A 21,806-nucleotide genomic window follows, 5' to 3' on the forward strand; every position below is an offset into this window, starting at 1 on the left:
GGATCCCAGCCACCAAAGCGAGGAGCAAGGGGAACCCTCCGAAGACACTTGAAAAAATAAAATGTAAAAATGCGGGGATCACACCAAAAACAGTCTGGAAAGATGTCACGAGGCCGGAGCCTACAATTTTAAAAAAATGAACAAGGCCAGTCGTAGACGAAGCATTAAAGATAGTTTGAATCAAGGTTCCAAAATGGAGGGGGAGGTCGGTATTTAAAAGAGCTTGTACCTCAGTGCGTGTGTTTGCAACATTAAGAAGAAATGTTTCACGGGATGAAGTCAACGCAACCTCTTTTTTAGACAAAAGAGCCCTTACTCTGCGTTCAAGGTTGGAATCGCTGGCCAGATGGATATGTCGAGTCGGCCTTGCGGGGGCGGGAAAAGGGCGTTATTACAGCAAACTACTTTTTGCGAAACAGTCACTATGTAAGGAATACCCACTAGCATCCCACAGCAAGCTTCACTATTTAAAAGCAAATAACTACCATTGGCAAGCAGCTTAAAAGAAGACGTTATAACTGGCATTGGAATCCCCTTTAGGACACAAGCTAAATTAGGAGCGTGTATATTGCAAGCTCCATGTAATTGTATATGTCTACAAACCACAGAGTGATCGTGAGCGGAATTGCCTTCTTCACCTTTTAAGTAAACTTCCTTGCCATCCCTCACGCATCTGTAAGTGAACGGAAGTGACCAAACTTCATGCAGAAACGCATCACCAAGTTGTTCATATCTGCCAATAGCATAGTGTTTCATGCACAAACTAAACTTGAACAAACTGAACGGTAAAGTTACTAATCCGTGAATTAACCACACGGCTGAATTTAACTCAGCTACAGAAAAGGGTAAAGGTTCTAATTTTTCAATGTGCAGCAAAGCATAAGTCGCATCTTTCATGGACATGAACTGCTGTTTTTCAGTCAAATTAAACGGAAGGAACAATGATGAAATATTCATGTAATCCCATGGGACTTTCCCTGCCTTTAACGTTTGCAATGTCCATGCAAACTGCATAATTGAACGCAACTGATTTTGACCATGATACAACACAGATACATCATCTTGCACAATGTCTTTGACAGAAGAAACAATATTATCTAATGTATAAATTCTAGAAGACAACGTATTAATACTATTATCTATCACAGCCAATACTTTTTCCATATTGGCCTGGTCAATAGCACGCAGTCTAGAAGCAGCTTCAATTTGTGACAACTTCCAAATTTCATTGTAAATAGCATAAGCCCATCGTTTAGATCTACCAATTACAGGACCCTTAATGAAATCATTCAAATCTATTTTATCATTTAAACGTGACAAATGAAGTTTAACTGAAGTTAACGTGGAATGTTGCAGCCATGACTGACATAACTTACCTACAGAGTAGGTAGTCACCGTGTGTGAAGATGTGAAACGAGGGTCAACCCTAAGTTGTGTATACCCCGGAGCCAAATCCAAAAACCGACGTTGACAGGAATCTGAGCTTGTTTGCCATACCAACCAACCCTCAGGATTCAATGTTGAAATATTGAAGGTGCCATTGGAAACAAGCGACTGCAACCTAGTAAGGGACAGATCTGAGTGATTTTCCCAACCAGGATAAGCACCCAGATCGGGGATCGAGGGGGAATTTAATTTTTTAGATATAGCCAATCCAAAACAGGTGGTCTGAAAAATAGATGAATTTAAAAATAAAATATGGTTAGGGATAAGACAGTCACGATGCAAAGCTTCTGTTCCTTGTACCTGCCACGGTTTAGTTCCACAAACCGATTTAAGATCGATAGTAGCTTTCCATACGTCATAACATCCAATAGCCAATTCCTCCATAAAGGATTTGGAGTATAATAATTTTGTGTGTGTCAGTCTGACCTTAGAAGTGGATTCTACCGCTACCTTAAAATAAAAAGACTCAGGGTTTGATACACTAAAATCCGAAAAGTATGCAAATTTTTTCAATAAAGTGGCAGAGCTGCCGGGCATAGGGACAGGACAATGTTCCCATTGAGTGAAATTAACAACATTTCTAAAAGTATTTGCTCTGTGTAGGAAATGAGTGCCATAATGTTGAAAACAAAACTGCTCATCATAGTTTGCAGTATTTAAATACAGATCTTCAGCATCAAATGCAGCATAATATTTTAAATCAGAAAACAGTGCTTCTATTGCTTGTACATCCCAATCATCGGAGCGGATGTTTTGTTTAACTACATCACCCATAGAAACACGAAAAACAGTTGGCACATTAATAACTTGATGGGACCATGAATTTGAAAGTTCACCACATCCCAAGCAATCCCATCACGTACAGGCCAGGCGGTGATGTTCACAAACGTCTGGTCTCTTTTCATGATGTGTGATGAGGAATGGGGGGCCAAAGTTCCATCAATTAATTGAATTGTAGAACGCTCATTCAGGTAGTGTCCATTGATAAGTCTAAAAAACACTACCACAAAACCAATTGTCATGAATAAAAAAATACAAATCAGCACCAACCAGACGTAAGTCCAAGGTGTAACCAAAAAATGTCTCTTGAACCAGGCAAAAAATATAGAGATTTTGGAAGGGGCAGTGGAAGTCAATGATTCAGTTTCAAAGGACGAATTTGACTGGGTAAGTGTTGTTGTATTTAAAAGGGGCAAAGCGACTTCAGTAGGATAAGCATACTCAGGATCAGCGGGCAAACCACCAGCCGTAGGTGGCGGATCATTAACTGTGATCATTTCAATGGAAACCTCAGGCACGATGATAGAGGGTGGCACCACAACAGAGTTTCTCAGCATCGATGGGCAGGAAACTGAAGGTGTCATACTATGGAGAATCGGCCACCCTGTGTAGCTTGACATTTTCAATCGAAATGTACCTTTTTTCCTTGCGACCAGGAAGTGTTGTTAAAACAACTGTACGTGTACCCAATACTCCAAGCACCAGGACTGGTGCACGAAAAGAGGGGCCAAACTCCTTCTTGTTCTCCACCTTCTCACGGACCAGATCACCAACTCGAGGCAGCCAGCCGACCACCGGAATCAGGAGCGCTTCTTTAGATGTAGAGGGCACGTGTTCCTTTGCTAGAGTGTCTCTTGCTTCTTGTAGATTCTGTAATACAGCACAGTGGTCATCGAGGTCAAAAGGCGCGGCAGCTGCCGCCATGTCTAGACCATCAAGGTCCGGAACAAACATTCTCACTCCAAAGAGCATCATGTATGGGGTCCGCCCACCCAGAGACCTTCTAGGGAGATTATTAAGTGCACACTGGACGTCATACAAGTGGGCAAGCCAGTTCCGGCCTCTACCTAACACCTTGGCTGTCAACGATTGCTTTAGGTCACGGTTCATCCGTTCCACAACACTATTGCCCTCAGGCCGGAATGGAGACGAAAATTTGACTTGGACCCCCAAACTTCTCATTGCCTCTTTGTAAGCCTTAGAGGTGAACGCCGGGCCCTGATCAGAGTGAAGGGTACCACACGCAAAACTCCCTATAAAGACACGCAATACTTTGATGACAGTCCTGGCATCAGCACTCCTTTGTGGCCACACCCACAGAAAACGTGTGCACGAATCCACTGCAACCAAGATGTACTTGTACGCAGTATCAGAGGTAAAAGGACCGCAGTGATCTAAATAAACACACGCTAGTGGTTGATTAGATATATGCAGCTGCGTTGGAGGTGGACGCGCAACAGAAGAAGGTTTGATCTGCTGGCAAATGTCACAACTAAGTACATAAGCCCGCGCTTGGTTATACAAATCGTACCACTAGTAACGTTGCTGCAAAATAGACACAGTTGCTGACACTCCAGCATGCGCAGACGCAACACCTTCGTGTGCCGCTGTTATCAAATTTGGCCTGCAGTCCGCGTTGGGAATCAATCTATCACCAACGTCGTTAATCCTCACTAATGGGACGTTATCAGGACTTAAGCGATAATGGTATCGAGAAGGGAAACCTCTAGGGAAGTTCGTCCCTGTCTCCGATGCAGCAACAGCTGCTAAGATGTCTGCATCTATCTTAGATTTTGATCTTGTAACTGCTGCTACTAAATATGTTGCCACTGCTGTTTTAGCTGCCTCGTCAGCCAAACTGTTACCGACAGCATGGACACCAACTCGTTGGTGACCAAGAGTGTGAATTACATCCACAAGTGGCAGACTCCCTTTGAGTTCTGACACTCGAGCCCAAAGCATTTTATGCTTCACCGTGCCACCTTTGGAATCACGAAAACCATTCATAATCCAAAAAAGTAAATTGTCGTTGTAAGATTGAACACAATAGTAAGAGTCACTCACTATAAGAGTAGTGACTCTGTGATCAGCAAACTCAAGTGCAAGCACCAGAGCACGAAGCTCCGCCAGTTGCGCGGTGCAATCACCCAATGACTGCGTATGCACTGCATCAGATTTGAACTCTCCATTCACGAAAGTACCGACTACAATTGCGCAAGCCGCTGAATAAGCGTGCCTTGATCCAGTTGCGGGTTGCTCCGACCCGTCAGTGTATATGACACAATGGTATTCCTCGATGGGGCGCAATGACTGCGGAGCAGGATGAACGAAATCATACTCCAAACTCTCCTGAGTCTGCAACGCTGCGTCAAAGATGTATTCGACGTCAGGCGAAGCCAAGGAGGTCGCCCATTGTATCCACCTTGGATGCAAAGCCTTTGAATTTGGTACACTAGCTTTAGTGACTGCTTCAAGTGCAGGAAACGGTGTAACCACCAGCATGCGTTTTCCTTGTGATAGCGCTCGTTTTTTCAGGATCGCCATCTGAACTGCTGTCAAGACTTTTTCAACAGTGGAAAATCGCAGCTCAGCCGAAGTGTACAGATGAGATTTGTAAGCAATGGGGACTGTGTCACCCTCATTGAACGTTAAGTACGTGAAACCTTCCGCGCCTGGAACAATTCTAATGACCAGGTTGGTGTGATTGTCACGAGTTTTTAGATATTTAGCTGTAAGAAGATCAGTTTGCAATGTATATAATGCCAACGAGTGCTCTGGCAGCCAGCAAGATCTGGTATAAATTGTTTGTATCAAGGCATAAAGTGTCTTGATACGCTGGGCATAATCAGGAATGTAGGATCGACCGAAATTCAGAAAACCCAGCAAGGATTGTAGTTTTTTCAGTGTCGTAGGGATACGAAGGTTTGCGCATTTCTCAAGGAACTGCGGTGCCAAGCCTCGACCTTCATTATTGAGTTCGTACCCCAAGAACAACACTGTAAATTCAGCAATGTGCGACTTCTTAAAGTTAAACTTGTAACCGAAGTCAGCAAACATAGTCACTATGTTATCCACACGAGCAAGGTGTGGAAGCAACTCGTCGTCTGTCAGATAGATGTCATCGACATACGAGTATGCTTCCGGGTCTACCATCTCCAAGAGAGAGACCACGCGAGCGACAAAAACTCCAGGGCTGTTTTTATAGCCCAGCGGGAGCCTTTTGAACAATTTTTGTTTGCCACCCGAGGTGAATGCTGTCCACTCATAACTAAGAGGGGCCATATTATGGCAATAAAAGCCATTGGATAAGTCGAGCGTAGTTTTAAAACGTTTTCTCACAAGACTATCTACGAGAGCCGAACTTTGAGTATTTTGTACCGCACACGTCCGGCAATGTGAGTTTAAATGCCGGTAATCCAAAACTAGGCGGTACGACCCGTCAGGCTTCGTTACAGTGAATAAAGGATTATTCATGGGTGACACACATGTCTCAATCACTCCTTGATATTCCAATTGGTCAAGGATGGACGCGACGTGAGGTCTAGCCTCGCGACGCATGGGATATTGGGGTTGAGGCTGGGGATCGGATCGCAATGGAATCTCGTGATTGGGAGAACACTTATCCCAGCCAACCTGATTACGATATAACGCAGGCGCAAGCACCTGCGCCCACTCCCCGGCCAACCTAGTAGACTCCTCCGTGGGCACTGCGTGCCCAAAGGAAGGAAGTATAACCTCCTCTCCCCTAGGGGCATCCAAAATGAAAGCCGGAGGCCAATCTTTCTCCGCCAAAAGAATATCATATGTGGTGGTAAGATTATCCCAAAAAACCGCTTTAATTTTGCGTTGTATGTCACCCTCAATATTAAGGACTATTTCAAATAATCTTTCCGGGGGGGCTACGCGAGTATCAGCAGTTTCAACTGTCACATAAATGTCAGTTGCTGTCGCCTCCAGAAATGGACGCAATGCTTCCCGCACTACTGTAACTTCCGCTGCGCTGTCTAGCAGCGTTAGTGCCCATGTCAGGTTCCGAAGCTGTGTCCTGACCATCTGAGGCATATCTCGCTGAGATAGCAGCAACTTTCTTTTTCTGAAACGGTGGACGTGGTCTAGCAGCGTCTTCCTGCTTGCCTTTGCCGTCAGTCTGGCGGGGCTGGTCTCGACCTTGAATGCCCCGTCCTCTTCCACGTTCTCCACCACCAGAGTGCGAAGTCGATGTTTCCTGTGAAGAACGAGGAGAGCGTACGATCACGCAAATCATAAGTGTGTTCACTATACGACTGAACTGGTGAGGCAGGACGAGAAACCTGTTTCTGTTGCTGCTTCTCTTGTTTTTTGGCTCGCCAACTTTGTTTAGGAAAGTTGGGCTTTTCGTCTTTTGTAGACAAACTCACCTTAGTTTGTTGCACTACATCCGGAATTTTGATGGTGGGTTTCACACCTAAGGCACTACGTCCAACCATCCTATAGGCTTTTGCAATAATTTTTGCAAACTGCCTAGGCTTATCAGCATCAGCCACAAGCTCCAGCATATTACCAACTTGGAACTGCATGGCATCTCCTTTGAGGTTGCCCATTACCATGGAACAAACCACATCGAAACTGTCGACAAGCCTCATTCCCAACTCAATAGCTGCCTCCGCACCATGACTTTCTTGAACTTTCTTGATGACGGAGGGTAGTACAGCCATAGACGGAGTGCCGTAGCACTTCGAATATGTCGCAGCAAAGACCTTGCCCCAATTGTCACAATCAACAAGTTCAGGGACCAGGTCTTTCGGCAAAGTAATGGTGAGTATCCTGTGTTTATCCACAGGTGTAGTGTTTGGAAACACGGCTTCTAATTGATCAAATTTTTCCGCAAGCCAGTAAGGAAATTCATCCTTACTGAGGGGACGCCTGCCGACAACCGCGTTAACCATAACAGGGCTAATCACCACCGCGTGATGGTGATCCACCCGGTGCTCCCACCTGAACAGTGCGTGACACATACTGCACTAAAGCCCTATGGACCGTAATCAGGGCCGTGTGTAGCGTTCGTAAATCACCCACTCCCACCGTCAGGTAGCGTGGGTGTGGAGTATATCCGGCCAGTACCGGCCATGTAGCCCCTGCAATTGACAACGGGCCCATTCTCGCCGATACGACCTCATGGGGGAGGGCGCCATTAAACCAAATTGTATGCTGCCAGGCAGAAATAGGAATTTCCAGAGTCCGATATGGGGTATAAGCCGCAGGTACAGCCGAGGCTGTATATTCGTGGAACAAATTATCGTCTGTATCCACCTCCGCAAAGGTCACCCATGAGTAAAACAACTCATACGGGTAGGTGGTATCAGCACTGACCATAAAGACTACGGACATCCCGTCATCAGGAACCCTATACGTCCTCAAATGAGCGCGCAGAGGAACCCTACTATGAGCGGGAATATTAACCGCCATAAGGACACCTTAAAGAGTAACAACGATATTTACAGTAGCACACGGGCTCAAAAATTATAACCTTTTTAATTTTCAAGCTTGATAGAACCTTTAGTCTAAACCTAGGTAGGTTAAACCGTCACTCAAGTTTTCCGGAAACGAGAGTGAGGGTAGTTGTGGACTAAAACTAGCACTACTAAAGCGTCTCAGATCATAAGACCAAACGTTAGGTGCGCCATGTTGCAGGGATTCTGCTTTTGCACAGAACTATGCGAAGGAGACCAGGACCTCAGAGAATTGTGGTGTACCAGAAATCTCCCATCAGAACCCAGAACCCTTTATCCGACTAGCTTAGTATCCCATTCGTTAACCTAGATCTAGCTAGGTGGTCCCAATGTATAGACAAACCAGAACATGCGACTTAGATATTTCTCAGGAGTGGTGGGAGTCTGAAATACCTGTTCGTACTTATTTGTTAGTCCACAACATAATAATACAGACACGGTAAAGTTTAAAGAGTTTATTTTATAAACCTCGCGTTCTAAGATGCAGTACTTTGGCTAACACTAGCAGACTAACAATACAGATAAGAATCATGAGCATTATTACAATACCATATAGAATGAAAGGAGCAATCATACTATTAATGACAGTGGTATACGGCCACACTCCTTTCACTATAATCTAATACATTATTATTATTAGACTATTAGAAGGTCTCTTAGGCTAACAGGGGGGACCCCATACCGTATAGATCAGCTTAGTAGAATCACATCAAAGGATCAGCTCTCACAGCATGCATCAGCTCTTTTTGTTCGAATGAATGTAAAACCAAACTGTTCTCCAATATTAAAGACGCTTGTCCTTCAAATATTGGCAGCTGTATGCATGATATGTCTAACAAGTGGTACGATCAATCTAAACACAACACTCTGTACCTTCTAGTGACCCAGACGCGTTCTTTGCATGATGTACAGACCAAGGGCACATTTCACGGTTAAGAATGTGCAACAACAGTTTATTATCCTGTAAGGCAAAGTCGAGTCCGCATTTCTAAAATGAATAACACATAACAACAGTGTTGTGTGCAAAGCAGCAGAAACGACAAGCTTGCTTGCTAAACATGATCTCGGTTATGCTAATTTAGTGTTGTAAATAGGGCGTGGCTTAATCCATCTCACAGAACTAAGTTTGAGCAATTGACCCAAGTCCTCTAAATCAATTAGGTTTGAGGTATAGATCTTGGCTTCTAAGTCTATTAAGGTGAGTAATCTATAGTTGGTAGGGTTTGAACGCTCTCCCAATTTATATATTGTCTGGAAAGTATAAGATGTTAGTCAAGATGTAAAGCAACAGACCCCCTTTAGCCCTGCCTGTCCTTGCCTCTTTTATTGTTGCATTGAAATATTCCTTGAATCCCACGATTGTTGTTGGATACTTCTGCCAGGTTTTGTGCAGCAGTAGGATTTCATTTTTTCGCGTAGAAAGGATGGAAAATCGGCCTCCCTCACCTTAGGGCCAATGCTGCGAACGACCCAATCACACATTTTTCATGTGTGTGTAGGGGGAGGGAGTATGGGGGTATGAGGGGGAACCCTCATGCCGCTCTGATGGGTCTGCTATTTAAAAACCTGACTTGCTGGTGACCATCAGGGTTGGCTTGCTGCTGTGTTGCTCTGAATGGAGATAATGTCCTTGTTATTTTTAGCCCTTCCCTGACTGGGGTGCTCTGGGCCAATTGCCCCCTTCAACAGACCTGTCATTGGCAGGAGCAGAGGGCTTGGGTAGCAGGATGTCACAGATTTCCTCATGTCGATTCCCCATGCTGCAAAGTTTTCCCTGTGCTACCAGACTTGGGATGTGGTATTTTCATCCAACTGGGTAATGGTGGTGATGTTGTTACCTTGTTTTTTGTGGTTGGTTCTAAATTTGACTGCTTCTATGTTGTTGGACCTGGTACGGTGCAGACCTTGTAATGCTTCGGGCAACCTTACTACTGAGCTCCAGTTTAAGTTTAAGATGTCACGGAAGCCCCTTGATTTAAAATGAGTGGTGATGGGAACTGTGTTTTGGGCATGCTCTGTGGCCATCTTCTTACCTAAACGGCGACGATGTACTTGGTTTTGGGTGGAACTAGCACAGTTGATCACTTTTTCGCCTTTGTTTTTTCTAGCTTTTCTCAGACGCTTACATTTCCTGCTTGAAAGTGAGAGTCGTGGGCTTCATTAAGACCTCTGCCGGGTCTTCTTGTGTAGCTGGATGTGTTGCTAGAATGATATCTAATCCGTTCATTTGTGAAGCCTCTATATGCAGGGCTAAATTTATTTCTAGCTCCTCCTGCATGGAGAGTTGGAGTGATGTTCTTGTTAACTGGACTCTCAAGCTGGCACTGTTCGATGGTAATCCGCTGGTTGACAGAGGAGAATCTACTTTGGGACACCTTCACTTCTTCCAATAGTTCTGAGAGTATTGTGGAGACTGTAGCAAGAGTGTCCATGGGGTTAAGGAGGGAGAGAGGCAGAGCTGGTCAGAGGATGAGACATGCGTCTGTTTGAAAGATCTTAGGAGCATCTCCCTCCAAACCAAGGAGTCGTCTGGGGCCCATCCAGTACATCGTTGTGTAACCTATTGTATGATTGGTTTGTGCAGAGTGGCCGGGACATGTGCTGTGGGCTGGTCTGGGTAAGGGTGGATTCCATGGGTCTCTGTAAGCAGAGGATCTGCACAGTCTGTTGAGGGAGCTTAGTTTTAGGGGCCACTGTTTCATCTCGTGTACTAGGACCTCCACCAGAAGCTGGGCCCTGCCTGGGTGTCCGGATGTGATTTTATGAGATGGAAGCAGTGGCTCTGTGACCTTATCCGGTGTTCCTGCACCTCCTGTCAGGAGTGGCTCAGGCTGTGGTTGCTGTTGCTGTTTCTTCTTGACTGTAGGACTCTGTATCTCCTTCACTGAGGGTGATTCTCTGTCTGGAGCTGAGTGCTTTGAAGGTAGCAGTTAGAAAGGTGGGTTTCTTGGGCCTGGTGGCTTGGAGCAGGAGGCTGTTGAGATGGGGTTGCTGTCCTCCCTGCAATCTGCCTCTGAGTAGGGGGTTGAAACTGAGGCAGGTAAGTTGAGGTTGATCATGAGCTTCTACTTTACACCACTTCTGTGTTTATTTTACTGGCTTGGGCGCCCTGCGTACTTTTTTGGATCTCATGCTGTTCCGAATGTGAGTTGGGCTAGTGGGTAGGGAGTTGGCAGGGCAAGTTGATTGGGCTGAGTGCACGAGGTGTGTGAATGGTCTTGGGCAGCGGAGCTTTTCAGGAGGCGCAAGCCACTACCGGGCCTAACTGGGCCACTCACGTAGCAATCCTGGCTCAACTGTTTGACTGCTGCCCCTAAAAGCTGCACCACACCCTTCGAAACCGGCCTCACTTGCCTCACTCTCTCACCTCTGCGCACTTTCTGCATTTTCCTCTGTGCATCTCAGTGCTTCATTGGCCCTATGCTTGCTCCAGGAAGGTGGACTGGGGCTGCGACTTGAGAGCTAAGGCCTTGGGCACAGGTGCAAAGTGGCTGATGGCCTAGAGGAGGACAGGAAAGGATAGGCAGGGCGGGTAAATAAAATGCCCCCAAGCCCTCACAGCTTGCTCGTGTTTCTATAGCAAGCTCCTGGCTGTCGTCTTACATGGCCTTCCTAACGCCTCTCCTCCTGTGCCCATCGCTGGGCATCCGCAGCCCATTTGTTAAAGTAGAAGATTTTTTCCTGAGTTTTTTCAGATTTTGCTGTTCTATCTAGTTGCAGGTTGCAGCCCTTAGGCTGAGGGGGGTGTTGCCCCCCTTACCACACTGCAGTTCCAGCGCTCTTCTTAGCGCTCCTTGGCCGACTCATGCGTTGATGCTGGGATGGCGATGGCGACTCACCTGAGGCCCGGATGTCTGAGCTTCCTGCTGGGAGTCACAAGTGGATCTGGTTCATACAGTATTACATGTGAATGCACAATTCATGCATACATAAATAAATAAATATACAAATTAATTCATGATTTCACAATGGGAACAGTCACAAATTATGTGAAATGCTACACACATATACATATTAAATGAGGAGTATTTATGAAGGATGACCTCTGAACATAATCCTGATCTACTTTCATTGGGGTGTAATAGAGGATAGGCCCGAATACCGGGCTGGCACTTGCGATTTTAACTTTGGAAGATCCTGTGTTTTGCACTGCCATAGGAAAGGCAGTGGCAAATTATTTTCAGGAGAATTAGGTTTTGACTGCATCTCCTCTAATAAAGTGGGATGGGGAGCGGCCGGTATTTTGGAGGAGTGGGGGGCGGGTGGACAGGAGGTGGGGGGGGTAAAAACATAAAAATAAACTTACCTGCAGCCGTTCCCGTCGCGCTCCTCTGCTCCTCTTCACCATGTCAGGATAGCACAGGCTCCCAGAATGCCCTGCGGCCAATCCTGAAGCTGCTCTCGGCCATGAGAGCAGCTTCAGGAGATTGGCTTGAGCGTCCTCGATTTGTGCTCCACGACAGACTGTGAGTGTGTGCCTGCTCTGTCCAACCCAGCTGCGTAGCTGGGTTGGAGAGAGCTTTCACTGTGCATAATGGTTTGGCCGGCCTTAGATGGCCAGCCAAACCATCATGCACAGTAATGGGAGTGCACTACCACTCCCCTGTCACGCTACCAGGCACCTCCCCAAAACTCAGTAGGAAAGGAAAAATAAAATGAGTATCATTTTATTTTTCCTTTCCAGACTTTTTTTTGTGGGGGGCGATGATCCACCGCCATAGCCGAGGAGCCGCCGCTGTTCAAGATTGTTATTTGAGGGCGCTGTATAGCGGAGATAGTGGGAGTTAGGCATACCCTTCTGAAAGAGATTGAGCAAGCATGAGAATGTGCTGCAAGAACTCAAGTTGGTGAGGCCTGGAAAGCCAAATTTGAAGCAGCAGCTTTTAAACGCCAGGGACCAAGTGGCAGTCAATACAGAAAAATTAAGTTGCTTTGACTACAGAGAGTATAAGAGAAGGGTGCATGCGAAGCGTGACAAGGCAGGTACTCTGCTGGCCTGGCTCACAAATCCTATGAATAGAGGCACATGGATACTGGAGGTAGATTCTGAGGATAACACACACCTCTATATGCAGGAGGCTCTGAATAGAAGATTTAGGGAATTTTATACAGCATTATTTGCTGTACCATTGGAGCTTCCTTCACAGTTTATCAGTGAATTTGTAGACCGAGTAGACTTGCTGAGAATTACAGTGGAGGAGACAAGGGTGGGGACGTTACTATTAAAGAAGTGAAAGTTGCTATTAAACATATGGCAAGAGTGAAAGTCCTTGGGTTGAATGGGCTCTCTGTGGAATTGTATTCTACTTACATGGAGGTATTAGCTCCAAAGTTGATTAATCTTTATTCGGCTGCCAGTGAGGCAGGGCCTTTGCCCCACACAACTGCGGAGGCTTTAGTAATCCAGTTGTTAAAACCAAGAAGAGCCCCAGCAGATGTACAGGCTTATTGCCCACTTTCCATGCTAAATCTGGAGTACAAAATACTTAGTAGAGTCTTGGCAATGCACCTATTACCATTAACGCCAAATTAATACATAAAGACCAGTCTAGGTTCATTCCGGGCCTAAATACAGCTCATTATTTAGGAGGGTACTGGCAATTATGGAATCTGAATTGATGAGAAAGAAAAAATGGTGATTGCAGCAATAGATATTGAAAAGGCCTTTGATGGTCTTCGCTGGGATTTCCTTTACAGGGTGCTCAATAAATTGGGATTGGGTAACCACTTTATCACATGGGCGAAGCTTCTGCATGAGGCACCTACTGCTCGAGTCTGAACGGTAGGCATTGTTCAGAACAATATGTGGTGGGAAGGGGGTTTGACAAGGGTGGCCCCCTTTCCTATTATTGTTTGCAAGTGCTATGGAATCACTTGCAAGTTGTGTGGGGACTGGAGGGCTTTACAGGAGACTGGAGGGCTTTACAGGGGCCTGGAGATATAGGGCGTCCAGCATTATATGCAGATGATATGTAATGCCTCTGAGATGCAAATGTAGATTTACTGCATGCTATAAGCCTCCTAGATCGGAATGGGCAAGTTTTACGGCTTATGCATAAATTGGAATAAATCATACTTGTTCCCATTACAGAAGAATGTGCCACAATCCGAGATCTAAAGGGACTTATTTGGGTGGGAACCTGTCTAAAATATCTGAGGGTTTGATTATACCATGCACCCATTGATTTATTGGAGGGTAATATTGGTGTGGTTTTTAGAGGTTTAGGGGGCATGAGTGGATTTCTGGAGAAATCTGCCACTTTCAATAGCAGGACATATTAGCGGTAGCAAAAATGGTGGCGTTGCCCCGATTGCTTTACTCCTATACAATACTGCCTATGGTAACACCTTGTAGAGTCTTTCGGGAAATTGATTACTTGTTGATTTCTTTTATATGGGGAACGGACAGGCGTACAGTGGCCTTAGCTAAATTACAATGACCCACTTTACAGGGAGGATTAGCTGCGCCAGATATGGAAACATATTACCTAGGGCACAGTTCTAATGGTTTGTACGGTGGATTCACTCACGAAGATTTCCAGAAGAGGCAAATTTGGAGAAGCTACCAGATTTAGATGTGTTGTATAGAATACTCTTTGCCCCTGGCAGAGGAACTTTGCAGGGGATGCCCACAGCGTTGAAAAATGTGATGCACTGTTGGCCTCTGTCACTCCAAAAAACTAATACTAAGATGCCCTATGCTCCGGACATCCTGCTGAGAAGTTTAGAGCAAATCAATCTGGGGGGAAGATTGAGTGGCATAGCAGAATGGGCTAACCACAGGGTGCTTAGGATAGGACATCTGTATAGAGACAGGGTACTACTACCTTGTGAGGAATTTTATGCCACATTTGAGATCCAGAGAAGGCAATTTTTATTACATCAGGTGGTGATTGCGAAGGTGCGCTGCCATTGGGATATGGGCTTAGAAGAGCCTCAATTACACAGTGCTTGTCAAACATTTTGTGCTACATCTGGCCACACGAAGGCGGTGACGTCTTTATCAGGAATTAAGAAATGATGTGAAAACACTCCCTTGTAGGTTTTAGAGAAAAAAAGGAAGAGGGCTTGGCGCACCCCATTTCTGAAGGAGACTGGACTAAGATTCTTGAAAGTTCAAACACTGTCTCTAGGAATGTGATACTTAAATTGATTTTTTTTTTTTACCTCCATAGAGCATATCTAACTCCAGGGAAAATAGCTCTGATTTATCAGACAGCTGTGGCGTACCCTAGGTGTGGCGAACAAGGAGCAGATATGTTACACATGGTGTGGTCATGTTTATTATTGGTGGAATAATGGAGGAAAGTAGTATCCTGTATCCTGTGGTCTGTCTTTTGGGGGATCCAAGACCTGGTAAGCGCACAAACACAACAGGTTTTATTGACTTGGCCCTGGTACTTGCTAGGCGGGAGGCAACCATGAATTGGAAGGCACCAAAGTCCCACCCCGGGGGGCAAAATTGAAAGAGGAGCTGATTAGGCGGACAGGTTATGAGAGCACAATGTTGTATAGTGAAGTAAGGAAAAGAAGAGGATCACTTGAAAGGATACGAGCATGTGATCACTTATTAGATTCTATTAAAAAATCTGTATATGCGAGATGAATCAGGGGAAGAAAACGCGTAGAAGTGTAGCCAGGATTATGATACATGTATAGGTAGATTTGAAATGTACTTTGTAAACCAATATGGGAAGGGGGGTAAGTGGATTAGTTATTGTAATGTTTTGCTTGTTTCATTATAAATGTCAAAAGAATTATGTTTAAAAAAAAGTACATATGAGTATCCCAGTCTTATAGAAATGCACATATAAACTCGATTGAATACATACAGATGTGCATGAAAAGCTGTAGTTTGTTTCAAAACTGAATAAGTATATGTGCATATAGCTTCATGACACAGTATCTTCTTTTGCAGTAATCTTCCCTGTATACCTACGTGAATGTAAAATGTACACCCTTGTAGATCTACACATACTTTAAGGATGAGGATCGGTTTTGAATGACCATACTTTTTGAAAGTCAAAAGAGGGGCAATCGTGAGGAAGTATGGACATTCTATTATCAGGTCTCCCATTGATTACTGTAGTTGTCTTTCTATTTTTCCATGGCACACCTATTTGGTAGGTTCCAGAAAATTCTAAATATTGCTGCTTGGGCTGAACTTGGTGACAGCAGGTTTTTTCAAATTCAATACAACAATACAGATCTGCATTTGTTATTGTATAATTGCAATGCCATTTCTGTACAGTCACTTATCAACCACTTCTGCTTTGATACATAATTAATTCACAACATTACATGTCTTCACCCGAATCACTATCCTCTTCTGGGGGCGAGCAGATGTTTCCCCACACCCTAGCCCATTTACGAGGGCATTTCCTATTTATGAACGTGGCCTTATCCGCCACCATAACCATATCCATGTCCCTACACCACTGCAGTATTGTTGGCACCGTTCCCACACCCCACTTTTGCGCTATGTTCCGTTTAGTTATTGTCATGCCAGTCGTAGCCCATAAGCGTTCAGCGTGGGTAAGATCCGTAGGCCCCCAGACATTAAGAATGTAGCACTGAGGCTCAAGCAGGACCTGTTTCTCGGTGACTTCTGCTATTGTGCCTACCACTTCCTCCCAGTATGGCACTAGTTTGGGGCATTCCCATAAGGTGTGATAATAGGTACCTATGTCCCCGCAGACACGCAGAAAGCTTGGGTCAGGGGTCCTTCCCATCCTTTGTAATACCGTTCTGGTGCAATAGGTCATGTGCAATATTTTGAACTGCACCAGATGCAGCCTAGAAGAGATTGCCACCTCTTTGGGCGAGGCTAGCGCCTCGCACCAGTCAGGGTAGTCCATGTCTCCCACTTCGGACTGCCAAAGTTCCCTGAGTCGGGCGAGTGGGTCTGGTCGGTTGTTAATGATTTTTTTATATGTCAGTAAAGTCACTTTTTTCTGGAGGTAGTCGGTGAGTAGGCGGTCTTCTAAGGGGGAGGACTCCGGAAGTTTCTCATCTGTGGGAGGGCTGTTTCAATCGCATTTTCAATTTGCAAATATCTGAACCGTTCGCCAGGAGCCACTGAGTACTGTTCCTGCAGATGGGTGAAACTGACGACCTTCCCATTATGCCAAAGATCCCCCGGCCGGGAGATGCCGATAAGATCCCACTTTTGAAACCCTTTGCTATTGCCTAGCGTTCCTAGTTTGCGTGTGTCCCACAAGGGTGTGTGTTTCGTAAGTTTGTCAGTCCAACCCAAGTGTCTGTTCACTGTGTGCCAAATGAGGACGGTGTGCGATGCTGGGCCTATAAGGCTACGGGCTTTCTGAGTGTTGTGTAGCGCTCTAGTAATACCACCTTTCCCTAGAGCCATTCTGTCGAGGTGGTAGGCCAGGTCTAGTCCGGTACATGAAGCCATTGATAAATAACTGTAAGTTGTGAAGCCCAGTAGTACGCTTTGATATCAGCGAGGGCTATTCTGCCATCGTACCAACTTCTCACTAATTTAGTCGCTGCCACTCTTGCTGGCTTGCTGTCCCATAAGAGAGCTGCCACCTCCGAGTTATCCGCTCTAAAATATGAGTCAGGGACAGGGTAGGGGGTATTGTGCAGGAAATATAAAAATCTGGGCAGGGCCATCATTTTAAAAAGAGCCGCTGTACCTAGCAGGGTGAGTGGTAGTGCCTTCCAATGCCGAATATCACGTTTCAGTAATTGCAGAGGGGCTTGTAAATTAAGTGTTAGGAATGTGTCACAGTCCAAGGTTATGTATATTGTGGAAATATGGATTTTTCTGATCAGTTATGTCCCCTATCTTGGACCCCAACGGTTCCATGTATGAATCACAAGTACATGTATGTTCCCTCCAGTTCCAGTTATGAAGACGCAAACACATGTGCGTCCACCGTCAACATGTCCTCTGTCAGATCCGCCATGAATAGGCCGGATATTCTATTCCTAAGTATGAAAGGCCACCGGCTTTATATGGTTCACTTATGCCATTTTACAGTCCAGGCAAGTAGGCCCTGATTCTGTCATCGAACTCTTCTTGCCTTCTGCCTCTGAAAGCTCCAGTCTGAGCCTGCATCTGTAACCATGAACTTTGTCTCATTCTCTGCGCGGCTCACGAAGCCTGACATCAGCCTGCTGCTTGCCAAAAACTGTATTTCACCTTCGAAATTATCTGCTCCGTTCCCTGCCCGATGCATTCCTGTCTAGCAGTTTAAGTAAACATTCTTCCAGCTACCGAGCAAAGGCCCGGCTTCTCTGTCTTTATGCAAGTAATTCATAGCCCTATTGCTATGGAAGATTTCCGCCCTCGCATCTAGTATAGACACTTAGACGCTTGTACACGCACTAACAGTCAGTATAGAATAAGATTCTACTCGAAGAGACCTCTCTTTTGGATAACGTAGTTCTTTAAACATGGGATGTTAGATATGATTTGGGATTAGGTTGACTTGACCCTCCAGACTTCTGTCGCCACATGTAGAGCTAAATGTCAAGTCCCCTTCACCCCCTAGTTGCACGTCAATTACACGTCATGCTGCTGCGCGCGCATTTCTGCCAAGTATTTCTGCTGACATTGCGAAATTCTTTCATAGAACCACCCTATTATGACATCACATCTAATGACGTTCTTTCATCACTCCCAGTTACGCCTATTTTTGCTACGCACGAATATATTATCCATACTATCAATTGTTACGCCTCTTGTATTTGCTTCACTGTAATGCCTATTGTATAAAAGTAATTGATTGTCAATAATGTATGTACTTCACTTCCTGAACCTTCGTGGTGATGGAACTTGGAGCAACCGATTATAATCGACCATTGGAATAAAGCCCATTCCGAACCTCTAATACCACGGATTCTGCCTCTTATTTACTGAGCTATTTTATTATGTTTCTGTATCAAATTAAGTCCCGGTAATTAAATTATTTACCACATGAATGGCGCCCGAATAGGGACACTTTCTCATCTCACGCGCCGGCGGTGAGTTGCAGGCCCGGTCTCCTGCCACAGCTGGACGGACAATTACGCGTACCAGCAGGATTTCCTGTATCTCCCTCCGGTCAAGCGGGAGCGACTGAGGCTGCGATCAACACCCAGACGAGGCGGTGAGAAGTGCGAAGTATCCCGACCAGAGCCTAGCTGAGAGAGCAAGATCCGAGGTATACAGAGGCCCACCAGTTTCCGAAGTCCCAAGTCGAGTCCAGTGTCCGAAGTGTTCGAGTCGAGTTCAGTCCGGTTCAAGTTCAGTTCAGTTTCCGAGGCCTTCCGTTTCCGAGCTACCCGGTGAGTACCATTACTGGGGAGGCGTTCTGACGTGCACATAGGTTGTGCCGGTCAAGACGGGTTTGGGTACACAAATCCGGTCTGCACTGTTTCAGCAGTGTATCTGTACTGTTTAGCAGTATATCTAGTATATCAAGTATATAAATTCAGAATAATTCAGTTAAAGTCGAGTATTATGTTTTAGTGATTATGTTTCCCTTAGATCGTCATCATCATCGTTGCTCAGTTAAATGTTAAATGTTAAATGTTTTAAGTACGTTCTGCATATTGTGGTATGAATGACTGTTCATTATCGTGTTTACTGTATTAAGTTTGTTCAAAATCAAGTATCAGATCAGTTTTCAATATGCCGCTCTTTTCGAAATTAAGACAGATCACAACAAGAAAAGGGGTACTCGAAGAAGCCGTTCCTATTCCTCCTAGGGACACTCCAGGGTACTTTATGTATCATAAACATGGCTTAGACGCTATATTATTTCTTGATTTATGGGTAGACTACACCAAGGAATTACCAGAAAGTCAGAGGTGGCCCGCAGCGGGGTCCTGGGATGCAGAGTGCATCATGAAAGTAGAGGAAGAGTTATGGAAAAGGAAAGTCAGACAGTCACAGAAAGACGCCATTGAGTTATGGCGTAAAGAATCTCATAGACGTACAGAAAAAGCCCTCCGACAGGAAGAGAGAAATAGAGAGAATTCAAATAAAGTCAGAGAAAACCTATTAATTGAAGAAGGTACAAGAGTGAAATCAGAACAAGTAGACAGACAAAGAAATGCCCTTATGAATGGTATGTATCCCCTTCTGGCCGAAGGATTACCTAAGGCTACTCCAGAGATACCAAAAGACTTGCCACCCCCATTATTTCCAATAAAGGTACATCCTAAGGGGCATCCTAGAACCGCAGAAGACGTTTTTCTTTCCTCATATTTAGATGACGCAGCTCCCGAGTATGCTAATTCCGCCCCACATAGACCGCCTGCCAGGGAGGTTCAACGCCAAGATCCAGTACCCGTATCTCTACAGCAACAAGTCCTGACACAAGTTCCGGCAAGCACATCTGTTTCTACCTCTGCTCCTACAGCTACTTCTATAGCTGTGTCCACACCTATAGTTGCTGTATCGCGTTCAACGAATCCTTTCACGCCCGATACCCCAGATGGGGCTACGGGAGGTGCTACCAACATTTTTTCTACGCCACCCAGAATAAATAAACTTACCTTTCAAGAGTCAGCACATTCACGTACCCCCAAACTCATAAATGCCCGTACGCTTAAGGAACTTCTTGTAGATTGTAGATATGACCCTGTGCCCGGCAAAGAGGACGAAATGATCCTGGCATCATTACGTATCAGACGAGCCGCAGTGTATTTAGGGAAGTTACCAGGAATGACTACGCATCTAGATAATATATATCATTTTGTTCAAACAGGGCGAGATTCTGAATGTATTAACAGAGCTATGGAATACCAGAAAGTGGAGATACAAGGGGAACTGTTACGTTTCCTCATAAATTGTGTGATCAGAAATCAAGACCGACCAGGGGTAGACCCGGAAGCAATGCAAATTCTTACCAGATGGAGCCAGAATATATCAGAAGGAAGACATGATAAGCAAAATTGTATAATAGCCATGTGCCGAAAGATCCGTAAAGAAATAGAACGTTTACATGAAGAGAGATTAGCGGTAGACGAGTTCGAACAAGGCGAGGAAGAAGGATCAGGACTGCCCACGGGACAGTCAGACACCATAGCCTATGTAGGTAGAGGAAGATCTTGTAATAGTAATAGATGTCTTATTGACCCGATACGTCCGATATGTCCAGATAATAACAGGAATTTCCCAACACCTATAGTCCATATAAGGTCTAACGAGCATTCGTTCCAAGCCGCTGACAAATTACTCCGAGAACGAAGGGGTTCTCATTTTCTCGATTCTATGGATGAACAAGAATTAGCCAGGTCAGCTGTCCATTGGGTTGACAGTCCCGGAAAGTATAGTGATGACACAGTAGCACGCACGTTTTTGAATCTCACCCCAGATGAACAGCGTTTAGCTGGGATTTATATGATTCAACAACTCCTTATACTATATCAGAGTCAGCATTCGGACCCTGGTCCCTTACCTGATATATTGACTGAATTACTCATGAATAGATGGAGAGGTTCAGGTACTAAATTAATTAAAGAAATACTAGAATCAAGAAAGCAGTACATTCTTTTTGTATGCTCAGAACATGTCTCACAGCCCATTAAGGAAAGAACCACGTATTACATGGACAGACAGAATCCTTTACGAGAAGTGCATCCAATAAAAGGCGAGGACAACGAGTTTAAACGCGTATTTGTATATACGCCCATATCGAAAATAGAATTGTTAGAAATGAAGAAAGTGGTACCCAGTCATGACAAAGACCCAGCGGGTTTTCACCGAGAAATTAAAGACATGTTACTCATGGGAGAGTATACCTATCCCGACATTATGACAATATTAAAGGTATTGATGCCTGCTGGCATTTATGAAAAACTCAGGGAAAAAGAGTGGGAGATAGGAGACCAAAAGATAGAATGGTCAGCATTAGAAGCAGAAGAAAAGGCTCGAACTGCAGGAGCAGGACTTGGGGATAAAACTAAAGCACTACCAGGTTTACTAGTACAGGTACTGCCACGTTTATTAACTACGAAAAAGGAAGATTGGGGTACAATTTCAGCCTGTAAACAGAAGCAAGATGAAGACACTAGTGATTACTATGCCCGATTTGAAAAATGTTTTGGTATAAATAGTGGCATAAAAGCAAGTAG

Source organism: Triturus cristatus, chromosome 2_1, assembly GCF_964204655.1.
Source record: "Triturus cristatus chromosome 2_1, aTriCri1.1, whole genome shotgun sequence".
Lineage (NCBI taxonomy): Eukaryota > Metazoa > Chordata > Amphibia > Caudata > Salamandridae > Triturus > Triturus cristatus.